At 44.1% G+C, this 12804-nt stretch overlaps 1 protein-coding gene across 6 annotated transcripts in view; it reads left to right on the plus strand.

Annotated features, from left to right (window-relative positions):
- Positions 1–12804, plus strand: part of PDE4B (phosphodiesterase 4B) — a 380290-nt gene that overhangs the window by 308879 nt on the left and 58607 nt on the right. Inside the window, exon 1 of one of the 6 annotated variants that reach the window (XM_065553992.1) lies at positions 5654–5866. The exons of the other annotated variants lie outside the window; for them this stretch is intronic. The gene's annotated coding sequence lies outside the window, so the exon portion shown is untranslated. Of the gene's footprint in view, positions 1–5653; positions 5867–12804 lie in introns of those variants that run through there. 6 annotated transcript variants of the gene reach the window in all.

Consider the following 12804-nt stretch of genomic DNA (forward strand, 5'->3'; position numbering starts at 1 on the left):
AAAACTACCTAATTTGTTGGTGTGATTTATTAACCTGGTGTGGCAAAATTGCTGCTGCACCACACTGTCTCATCCCCCGCCTCAAGTGTCTGTATGTGGCATGCAACAGCTGTGCCTCAGTTTCCCCATGTGGCCTTTGACCTACTTCAGCCATTGACATGACCTGGCCCTCCGGACAAACTAGGTAATGGAGTCCAGCACTATTCAAGATCTCAGACTTAAAGTCAGACAGAAAATAGCAAAACAATTGAATCTTCAGCCCACCTGAACTCAGCTGGTAGCCTTCTTCTTTGCAGGCTAGCCCCAGCTTCAGACCATCCTAACACTGACCTAGGTTTGTTGATTTCACTCCCACCACTTCGCAGTGTCACTCACTCCCTCTACCCAGGGTTTCAGGTAGACTACAGTCCCTGATTAGCCCCTATCACCAGCTCAGGACTCAACTTCCCAGGCTTCTCTCAGCCCAAGGGAAAGCTCCCAGGTACCCAATGCCAGGTTTACAATGGCACCAGTGGCACCATGGAGCCCGGCCCATGCTCAGAAGTGGCTCTGGCTGCTCCACTTGCACTGTACAGAGACCCCACCAGCACACTGCCTCCTCCCCGCCCATCACTTGCTCCTCTCGGCCTGCCCACCGGCTGACCGAGCACTCCTCTCTGCCTCCTGGCTGAACCCCAGTGCACCTCCGGCTCCGGGCAGTCTCTGCTTCCCACCACCTGTGGGGCTCCGCCTGTCTCCCCAGAGCTGAGCCGCCTGGGAGTGGTGCAGAAGCCTGGCCAGTCTCGGTGCGGGGGAGGAAGAAGTTGGAGAAAAAGTGGCGGGGGGCTTGGCTGGGCCCCTCCAGGCAAGTGGGTCCTGAGGGAGGACCTGGCTGATCGCGCCACTCCAGAGGGGCCAGAGCGATTCCTGGCCCTGGGACCAGCCCTGGCTGCGCTGCTGGCTCAGCCTGGCAGACAGAGTCACCTCCCAGCAGGGCTGGTGAGTGCGGCCAGGAGGCAAGGCATGGGGGAGTGGGCCTTCGAGGGGTCTGGGGGGGTGCTGGGTTGTGGGGGGCAGGGAAGATCTGTGTGTGTTGGGGCACTAGGGAGTGGGGGTTCTGTGTGGGGTGCTGGGCAGTTGTGGTGGGGCTGTGGGCAGGGGGGCACTGGGCAGGGGTCATGATGTGCAGGGTGTTGTGCATTTGTGGGAGGGTTGGGTGGGGGCGCTGGGCATAGTGAGTCCAGGGGAGCTCTGGCCATAGGGAGTCAGGGGGGTGTTGGGCGGGGCGGCTGTGTGGCGTGGCATTGACCCTTCTGGACAGGAAGAGGCAGGCTGGCAGCACAGAGCTGGGCAAGACACTCTACGTCTGGCAACTGCTGGATTGTGAATAGTGCCCTCGCACTGGGCTGGGCAGAGCGGGATTGCCCCTGCCATGCCATGCCCTTGGCTGGCGCCTCGCTCCAGGGACTGACACACACACACACACACCCCGCGCCCTGTGCCATTGCCCCTATGGGGGCCCACAAATATATTTGGCGCCGGGCCCACAAAAGGTTAATCTGGCCCTGCGGATACCTCTCACCTGGGTCTCTTTCTGTTCCCTCCTCCAGCCCCTCCTTCCCTGCCAGGGTTTGATCACCTGTTTACCTGATACCACTCCAGGTGCAGCCAGGTAGCTTCTCAGGCCACTTTAACTCTTTCGTCACTGTGTGCAGTTATACCCGTCACACAGGTTATAATGCGTATTTTGGGTTCACTGTTCTTTCCTTCAGACACTACAAAGAAAGTAGTGGACAAATCTTCAAAGGTCCAAATGCTGTGCTCTGTTTCCCTAGTAGGTTGCACCAGGGTAACTGAGAAGAAAATTGTCCCACATGGATTGAGTAAGGGGTTTTGTCCCTCATCACTTTCATTCAGAGCGCAGTGGTGTGGGTCTTAAAAATCAGCAGGGAGATGAAAAGTTGCCAGCTTTTCTAAGTACAGAAGCAGATATGGGGAAGGAGTAAAACTTTTTACAGGCATTTAAATGTGAGAATTATATCTGTTCACTTAACAATAAACTGACAGGTGATTTTGGATATTACCACATAGTTGCCACTAAGGACTAGATTGTGCCCTACTCCTGCATGGATGGGCAGGGGGAAGATGCAAGGACTTCACTCCTTAGATCCCTTGTGTTTGGATCAGATGCAGCCCTGGTCTCCATTCTCAAGGGAATAGGAGTTACGATTTTTATATACGTATATACTGCTGTAGTGCCCCGAGGCTCGGCTTGGCTCCCTGCTAGCCACCAAGGGATGCACACCATCACAAAGGTGCAGGGAGAAGGCAGGGCTGTGGCTAGATGCACAGGGGGAGCACTACTCTAACCTAAAGGTGTTAATCGTTGTCCCACCTCTTATTCTCCTTTATCTTCATCCTCTAGCTCCTTTCCCTCAGCCTTCAAGCATTCTGTTGTTTTCCTTATATTCCAGCTTCAAGCCCCTTCCATGTGCTGTGTATTCAATTTACCTCAACTTCCTCTTTAGTTCTTCTCCAGTTCATTTCTCTCTCTCTTTCTCATATAAAGGACGACTAAGCTCACTAAGGTCCCTAATGATCGCTCCTTCCATGCAAAGAGACGAGCCTTTCCACGGCCCTAACTTTTCTGAGCTGCCTTGGACACAATGAATGATTGCCTTCTTCATTAGTGCCTCTGCTTTCTAGGCTGCCATGACTGTGTTCTTCTGGTTCTTCTCCTACCTTGTTGGACTCTGACTAATTAAATCTTGATCACTGACTGGTGATCTGTCACCGCCTCCTTTCGAGCCTCCCAGCCTCACACCTCTTCCATCTCCATCCATCTTTCTTTTCCACCACTGACTGTTTCCCCACTGTTCACATCACTTCATTCATTTCCACATTAAACTTAAGCTCCTTGTTCTCCCTTCACAGCTTGGCGCTGCTCCGCCCTCACCTATATCTTTGTTCTTGTTTCTGTCTCAGATCCTCTGTTCCTCTCAGTACTTTCTCATAATTACTCCCTTTGTGTCCTATTCCCACTCTCTGCTTCATGCTCTTTTCCACGCCACACCCTACACTTGGAACAGCCTTCCTCTTCTTCCTTCAAGTCCCTTCATAATATCTGTGTTTTTCACTTAGCTTTCCACTATCCAGTTCCTCTCCAAAACTCCCTGATCTGAATTTTCTGCCGGATTTTTGTATCATTCATGTTGTATTTACCTGAATTAGTGTAAGCTCCTCATGGCAGGGACCTGACATCTTATATGTGTGTAAAGGATGGTGTATATCTATGGAACATCATAAATAATAAATAAGGAGTCTGTTGTTCCTGATGGTGGGAGAAGTCTCTTGTGTCAGAAACAGTGAAGCTGTAAAAGAGGAAGCTGCCCCTAGATAAGCAGTAGGGTAAGGGTATTATGTTTGACCTGTAAGATCAATGCCCCAGCAAATAATCTGATCACTTTTTGCATGATGGACTATTTTATAGAATATTGCTTTAAAAATGTCCAACATGGCTATCAGGATAACAGCATAATACTAAGGGTCAAACAATGTTGTGTATCTCCTGGGGCTATAAGAGGTTTGCACAAACTTTTCCCAACAGCAAGCAACCTAGTACCCCCTAGGTGTTTACAACTCTGAATAATTATGGTATTTCCAAACAATTAATTATATACCTAGCAATATAATACACTTGACAGTTATGCTTTGCAACATTAGCCTTCAGGGGCTGTAGCATTGTGTGATATGTCACACACAGGCTTTTCAAGTCTCATAAGATTAAAGTGGTGTTAAAATTCCACTCTTGGGGGTGGGAGTGAAAGATTGGTATTTTTCCTTGCCTGTTCCCTTGACTCGGTTTTCCTGAACATCTGCACGTTTGTCTGCACTTCTCACATGCCTTTACATGAACATAAAACTTGTAATATTTCATTTTTGATGTGGGTGTAAAATGTACCCAGACTCATGCATGAACATTTAAATAGAAAGTAAATGAATGACAAGCTAATTCTTAAACTTGCACTGAAGGGAGTCCATCTATCTATAGGTATTATTAATAACTATGGATCAGAGTAAGCTCCTAGTTACACACTGTCGTAAATCTGGAATTGTTCATTTGAAGCCAGTACTGTTAGTCCAGATTTACACTGGTGTGAGAACAGAATCTGGCTATGTGCACAATAAAACATTTGGTGTGAAATTCTGCAGTCCTGATTCGGTCTCCAGGGAGTGCTGCCACAATAAAGACTGCAAGATGTGGCCTTCTGGCTTTAAAACAGATCATTCAAGTCCAGCAAATACAATGCATTGTCATTCTAACAAATATTTGCACAGGGCTAGTATCTCTATTGCACCAAATATCTAAGTAATTTGCTCTTAAAAAAGTAACTAATTATGAATAATGAAATCAGCCTTGCTACAAGGATAATGGATTTTGTGACCCACTAGAGGTCCTTTCAAACCTGAATAATTCTTTCAAAATAATACAGTGGTTTTTAAATGAGATTCTAATTTTAATTAGATTTTACACATGATTAAATTTTACACATGGTAAAAAATTTTAAAGTTTTGTAGAAAGGAGCCCCTTATAAGCAAATGTTCAATTTTGCATCAGAAATTCAACAGAGAGAATTTTACAGACGTGAAATTGGGTAAAGTCTAAACTCTTGAAACAGTAAAATAGTTCTGATATTGCCAGAAATTAAACATTTGTTCAACATTAAACTTTAAAAGTTATCTGCATGGAAAAAGAAAATAATTGACTAACATTCAAAAGATACTGCTAACATTTTTGTTTTCATTTCCTGTTCTTCAAGTGTAGTCCGTTCCCAGAAATAATCCATTTCACATGTTTCATACACCCTAGAAACACACCTCCCCCTGAAAGTTGGAATCATGCATCTTAGTAAGTATTTCAGTTATGCTATTGACGTCAATGCAGTCATTAAATAGATTGCTGGCCCTCCCATCAGTAAACCTGTGCCAAGAACCTAGAGGCAGACTCGTTTTAAAAGAAGAACATCAGGTTTTCTTTTAGCAGTTAGGAAGAATAAGGGGAAAGTTTCTCTTAAAGGTTTCCATGCTTCACCGTACTTTTTCTCTCTTTTTTAAAAACTTTATTTACTTATTTTCTGCTAATATAAGCTGCTGCATTTACTAAGATATGGTTGTTCTGTTACTATGTACATAAACAAACTCTAAATGAGACCAAAGAGTAGTTTCTTGTGATGAACTCCCGTTGAAAAATGACACCCATGTTACGTCTCACAGTTAGATTTATTTCTATATCGAGTAACATAAGATATTCAGGCAAACCTTTTTAGCCTTTGACTCCAGAAGTTCTTTAAGGATTGATTTCATGACATCTATTTCAAAAAATAGCCTTCATTTCTCTTCTCACTGGCTCTGTAGATATATAAACTAATCATGATTCCATAGCAACTGATAAAAACTGTTTTCCCCTCAGCCACACCTGTGGGGTGTTATATTAGACATTTGACACGTGTTCCTCCCATCATGCAGTCTGTCATTCCATCAAGTCCGACTGCCATCTATGGCAGTTGGGCAGCTATCAGTGATGTCAGAGGGACTCCCCGAGCATAGTCAAGGAGTCATTCTGTAATTCTAATGCAGGGTGGGCTCTTCCCAGTCTGACTGACTGATTCATTCATTATCAGAAGCAGGGAGATAAGTACATCCTAGAGCTGACCCCTATCTACTCTAGAGGCATAGTTCCAGGATATACAGCTCTCCTCAACTTTTATCAGGAATAGATCTTACAGTCAGACAAGGACTGTAAGGGGGCTATGAGCTGAAAAATTAGTTCTAGATGGCACCCTCAGACAGATGGAGGAAGTAATCTTCCCTTTGGCAAGATAACCAGGTATGTTACAAACAAAGACACTAATGCATTTTGAAGAGCATCTCAGGAACTGAAGCACCATTTTCTTGATCTTGGCACTTTGTGATCAGCTCCACCCTACTACTTAGCTTAGTGCTGCATCAAGGCAACCTTCAGTTCTAAAAAGGGCTTCCCTTCTTTTGCAGATTTCCCACTGAATCATCCGGCCAGATGAAAGCCAGTGTTTGCAGCTTGCATGGCCTTCTACAGTGTGGGCATGAGAGGGGGTGTAAGATATTCATAGCGATATACTTTCATGACGTCATCTTTTTTCACTCTGTATTCTTTAAACACACAGGGCCAACACGGAGGTTCTTACACTGTTTTTGTACATCCCTTACTCAGGAAACACTCATTTTGAACTGTATAAAAACTGTATAAGGAGCTCCAGGATTTGGATGATAGGGAAAACCCGAGTAATAAAATGTGTGTCTTGTGCTGTGCAGGAGAATGGTAACTGCTTTATGGGAGGGAGGGACTTGCACAGTACAGCCATTAAATGTACGTTTTGTAGAATTGGGTCCTTATTGTTCTGACATATATACCTGAATCACAGAAAAAAAAATCTTCTAACTAATAGAGGGACTTACTTTTTAAGATGAGGGAAGCGTCTTATGCATGCCTTAGTGGAGGATGTTGGATCCCTCATTGTCCTGTTGGCTTAACCTCTTTCAGACTCCATGTCATGATGCTTTTCTAGCTGATGAGAACTGAAATGGACTCCTAACAGAACCTATCAGTTCATTCCTACATTAGATACTAGGGTTCTCCTACCTCCTATGCGATCAAGCTCACTGCTGTAGCAGTGTGTCCCAGCCACAGCTAGCACAGGGAATAGAAGACTGACTGTGAGTATTAGCAGTGAATCTTTCCCAAGGATATGTGAAGCACTAATCCCAGGACCAAAAGCCTGTCCTTAGATACTCCTAATGTTAACAATTTTGTCCTCATACATTTATTCCAAATTTAAGCTGTGGTAATGAAGCATTTTAAAATGTATTTAAATCCTACATGGTATTATGACTGCCTGTTGTGGACCAAACTGTGCAGTCCTTGCTCAGGCAACTTTATTTAAGTTTATCAGGGTCAATGGAAGTGTTGTCAGAGTAAGTGCGGTAGGGTTAGACCCAGATGGTGAAATCCTGGCCCCACTGAAATGAGTGGGGGGTTTGCTGTTGCCTTCAATAGGGTCAGGATTTCATCCAGAGTATTTAATTCTTCAAATCAAATGTTTATTGTTCCATAATAACTATTACAAATATTAAAACAATATTTTTATTAATGCATATGCTAAACAGAGTTAATAGAGCAAATAGTTGGTCATTTGCTTTTGTTCCCCTTTTTATTCGCCACAATTCCAGCCATTGTAACTGACAGCACAAAATCTTTGTCTCTTTCACCAACAGAAATTGGTTCAATAAAAGATATCACCTCACCCACCTTGTCTCAGACATTGTAACATGCATTTTAGTCTCACTGTCCAAGCTCCAAAATAATGAAAAGAGGAATCATATGTTAACTGCCTTCAGTATTCCAGTCATCCAGGAATACTAAGATTTAATTACCACTATCCTCATCTCATGAGATTAAAAGAATTGTATTGCTAAAAATTGAATATGCCATTGTGTTGCCGTTAAAGAAATGTTAAACTTGATAGATAACCATTCATTTTATCTTAACATAGCAAGGTGTGTTTACAAATGACAATTTATCCCTAAGAACTTCACAATTAGGGTACTTTTTTAGTGGTTCATCCATTATAGAAGCTAATGTTAATTAATTATATTTATAAGAATGTGTATGTGTTAAAATTGTTTCACTGGAAAAATCAATACATTTATAAAATCAAAATTATTAAATAATGTTAATTAAATAATTTAATTAAATAATTTAATTTAACAATTAAAAATAATAAAATAAATAATAAAATAATTATTGACATTATTTAATAATAAATATTAAATAAACATTTAGACAATATGTTAAGTGCCTGCTTGTTTGGGGAGGAGCTAATAATAATTTTGGAAGCTAAAAAATTGAGCACAAACACTGTGTGTATGTGCCAGGTAGTGATGTTTTTTGAGCATACTATTGTATATATTTCACTGAGGTTAGTGGCAAATCTCCCATTGTCATCTGCAGTGGGAGCAGGATCTGATCATCTGATGAACATTCATTTATTATTATTATTATTTTATTATTATTAATAATTCATTTATTTGCATTGTGGTTTGTCTAGGAGACCCCATCATAGATCATAACCCTAATGTGCTAGGTGCTGTGCAGTTATTTATACATTTAAATATAATAATGTTTTTAAAAGCCTGTGCTATTATCCTCTAACACAAAATAAATAATACAATAAAATCCCAACAGCAAAAATAATAATTTCAAACAGGAAGTCATCTAGCCACTTACAAACTTTCCTTTACCTCATCTTCAACCCTCTCCCATCCCCCCTTCAAGCAAATGTCTTTTGCAGTGTACCCAGAAGGACACCAAATTCAGTCTGTTTTGGACCAAGGTGAACAGGTTCCAGAGGCTCAGAGCCATCACAGAGCACACTCTTACCACACCCCCCCTCTCTTTTAATAATGAGTTGGGTCCAGCTTGAGAGTCTACGCTGACCACAGCTGTGGCGGTATGTGACTGTTTTTCAAACAATGTTTAGGAAAGTTTTCACTGTCTTGTCACTGATATCAAAATGCTTTTAAAAAGTCACATTTTATAACTGGCCTATTTTGGTGCTAACTAGTGCACAATTATTTTTGTATGAGGCCAGTCCTCTTAGAGTTAGGGTGACCCGATGTCCCAATTTTATAGGGACAGTCCTGATCTTTGGGTCTTTTTCTTATATAGGCTCCTATTACCCCCACCACCTCCTGTCCCGATTTTTCACATTTGCTGAATGGGCACCCTGCTTAGGGTTGTTCTGGTGGCTGCTCCCTCTGCAAAACTAGTGTAGAAGTCTGTGGTATTTAAAAACCTTTCAGTGCACTGCTTCCCCTCCTCCTACTCCCCTCCCACCCCCATCTTTTTTTTAAAGAAGTCTCTTATGAAATGAACTGAAATGGTGATGCCGCAGGGTGTATCTATGGAGCAGGACACTTAAATTAAAGTAGCAGTTTTTGTATTATACTGAAATATCTGGGAAGAATGTTGTCTAACCATTTACCCCCCTGGGACTCTTCCAAACCCGAGCTGAGTGTGTCATGAGGCTGAGCCAGTGAGGAGAAATTTCAAATAAATATTCTGAACTTGATGATGCATTAGCTGATGTGCTCCAGAGACTATCAATAATAGAGCATGCTAGTGTGTGACAGTTGTGAAATATTTCCCCCCTTCTCTTCTCAAAAACAGAACTTACAGAGAGAAATGCAGGTACAAGTTTCCAGATCTAACTGGAGCCTTTTGTGTTTCAGCATTAATACTTTATAAAATATGATCTAGGTCCAGATCCAAGTCAAAGGCATATGATCCTGAGGCAGCTGTTTGGACGTGATATTTCCATTACTTAAACTCAACAAACTTTTAGCACTCCCTGAGACTCCTATACATAAGCAGCTAGTTAGAGCTAAAGAACTACCAGTCATGCCTTACAGCCGCAGGCGCAGAACAAAAATCAAAACAGGGTAGAATATAATTACATCACAACTTAACAGAAAGTGCACATTCTAAGGCTACCTTAGGTAACTCAGCCAGTGTGGTCAACTTAGCACGAACTTCTTTAAAAGGGAAACTTATGTGCAGCTCAGAATCAGAGATTTCACAGAGATGACATAAATAAAGGGCTGAGACCATGTCAGTTGCTAAAACCAGATGTTTTTGTTATTCTTTTAAATTTAGGGAAATATGAAAGGTGTCAGATTGATAGCATTTGGGATTTAAGCAGTGCTTAATTTTTGCTACGGCTGAGCCCCGTCACCTCTAGGCCTATCAGTTCATAGCCCCAGCACCTAGAGGCCTGGCAGTTCATAGCCCCGGCACCTCTGGGCTTCATCAGCTATAAAAATTGCTTGAGCACCAGCACCTCTTTCATTACAAATTAAGCACTGGACTCAGCCCTCATTACCCACTGACACCGAGAGCAACAATGCAGTCATTCTACAGTAGGCTTTAATCTCATTAATAGGGACTATTTCAGTGCCCATTTAATCTCTGACAGCTCTTCTCAGATTGTCAACAAAGATGCTAATCATAATGCTGTGTTTTAGAGTTGGTTGGAAAATTTAGACCAAAAAAATGGGGATTTTTTTTTCTGCCTAAAAGTGATTTATTTTATCAGACCAGTGCTAGTATTTTTTTCTGATGGGGATGTCTCTTTAGTGAGAACAGGACAGATGATCAACTCATTTCACATAGCCACAGAGAAGCAACTATATGGTAACAACTTTCAATCACCAGCAACTCGGGCAAAATTTATAGCCAAAGTGTAGTTCAGGGGTCAGCAACCTATGGTGCGCGAGCTGATTTACAATGGCACTCTCCTGCCAGCCTGGGGTTCTGTCCGCCGGCCCCTGGTCCTGGCCACCAGTCCCAGGGGCTCCGCTGCCAGCCTGGGGTCCTGGCCGCCGGCCCCGCTCAGCCTGCTGCCAGCCTGGGGTTCTGTTCGCCGGCCCGCTGCCAGTCTGGGGATCTGTCTGCCGGCCCCTGGTCATGGCCACCAGTCCCAGGGGCTCCGCTGCCGGCCTGGGGTCCTGGCCGCCAGCCCCGCTCAGCCTGCTGCCAGCCTGGGGTTCTGTTCGCCGGCCCGCTGCCAGTCTGGGGATCTGTCTGCTGGCCCCTGTAAGTGTAAAATGTATTACTGGCACGCGAAACCTTAAATCATAGTGAATTAATGAAGACTTGGCACACCATTTCTGAAAGGTTCCCGACCCCTGGTGTAGTTCATTACCAGTCCCCTGACTCTTTAGTTTTCTCCTTCTCTAAAACAGGCTTAAATCCTGGAAGCCTTCAATCAGATGAATAATCTTCAATCGTATGAGTAGACCCATTGGCTACAGTGGGACTACTCAGAAGAGTTAAAGGCTTGCAGGCATGGGTGGTGGGTACCATAGGCTGGGTGCCTCCCCAAACAGCCAGGCATGGCCCCGCCCACACTCCACCCATAGCCCCTCCCGTCCCCCCGCTTCCCACCTGCACTGCCCACCAACTCAGCACTCCGGGGCTGGGGCCACGCTGCCCACCCTTCCGGCGCTGGGGGAGCTAGCTTGGGGCAGGGGCCGGTGTCCATGGTGAGGCGGCTCCAGCAGGTGGGAGTGTGCAGAAGGTGCGGGGCCTCGGGCAGAAAGGGCAGGGCTGGGAGCTAGCCTCCCCCAGCCTGTGGTTCACACACCGCCCATGCTTGTAGGATTGAGCCTTTAGAATTTTAGTTTATGCTTGGCACAGCTGAGGAGATTGGGAAGAAAGTTGGCTTTAAGGCACTGGGTCATCATGGGGACTGAAATGGCTCTCAGTAACTTATAAGCTTAGCAACTTAGAGCGTAAAGCTGCTCTAAGTTATGCCAGCCTCAGCAGGCCTACACCAGCTGCGTGCCACCCGGGGTTTCCTGTGTGAGGGATAATCCTCAACTCCCCTTTAGGGACACTTTCTGGCTGCTTTGCACAAACTCAGCAATACACAGCAGCCAGATCCAGACCAAGGACTCAGCCCATAGTCTTGAAGGTAGCATCGGCGCAGAACTCAAACCTTTATCCTTAGCTGTGCATTTTAAGAAAGCTCATGGTAAACTACTCCCTATGTGACACTGGGTAACAGTTGGTTTCATTCCTCAGTGCTGAATGTACCTGGTACTTGCATGTGAGGCAAAATGTGTTCCAATTATACCCTGTATTCCAAGGACATCGCTCATAAAATGCTACCATTCCAGTGTGTGATGACAGCGTTTAAACAGGGCCACCAGCTTGCTGCTGCACAGACGCGGCACTGGAGATCAGCACGTGAAAGAGCTAACATGGAATATTCAAAGCTGTCAAAACAAAGTGCCACTTTAAATTAACTGCCATCACCCTCTTCCGCCCCACCTTTATCTGTGATTTACTCTGTGATTGTAAACGGGTTGTTTTACAAAGCCCTTGTGAACACATGAGTAAACACAACTCGTGAGTCACAACCACGACCATTAATAAACCAGAATCACTGGCCAGGACAGGTTAATAAAGATAATTAATGCAATGAAAATGTCATCGCTGTTTTAAGTGGTACTGGGTTGGAGGATTTTTTAAGTCACTGCCTGACAGTGAGGGGCAGCTGTCTTCTGTAAATGTTTACAGGGTTGTAGTATTATTGATATGCAACAAAAATGAATATAGAGAGAGCTCTCAAATGCCATCAGAGTGATGTCAGTACTATAGCTTAACATGCAAAACTAGGCTCTTGTATACAAAACATGGCAGCTCATTCCTTTTCATTAAAATAAGACTTTTTAAATTACCTGTGCTTTTCTAATTATCCCTACAGCCACTTCTGCTTCTGCTCTGTGACTAGCCTGTGCTATACAGCAAGAGATAGCCAGACTACAGAGGCCACCCCTACCTGCCAATAGAAGGGAGCAGGTGGGGGAGGAGGGGGAGCGCAGAGTGAGGGCAGCAGCTTCAGCAGATGTCACAGAGCATGCTCAGTATAAGCCAAGCAGCAACTTCTGGCAGGGGGAGGGGAGGCGTGACTCTGTGTGCGCCTCTCCCTCCCCTCCCCCCCCAAAGCATCACCTCTGCAGGATGCCATTTAATACTACACCAGAGTTGACAGGGATTACTTAGAAAGCATCACTTGAAAACCAAATATGTCAAATAAGTCACCTCTGCAATGTGCTGGATACCTGATTGCCTCTAAGTGACCACTTCTCTGGAATTTCATCCACTAGGTAATATTCATATTAGTTCACTTTGAAAGGCTATAAAAGAACAAGAAGTTCAAATCA

The sequence above is a fragment of the Chrysemys picta genome, chromosome 8 (genome assembly GCF_011386835.1).
Source record: "Chrysemys picta bellii isolate R12L10 chromosome 8, ASM1138683v2, whole genome shotgun sequence".
Taxonomy (NCBI): Eukaryota; Metazoa; Chordata; order Testudines; family Emydidae; genus Chrysemys; species Chrysemys picta.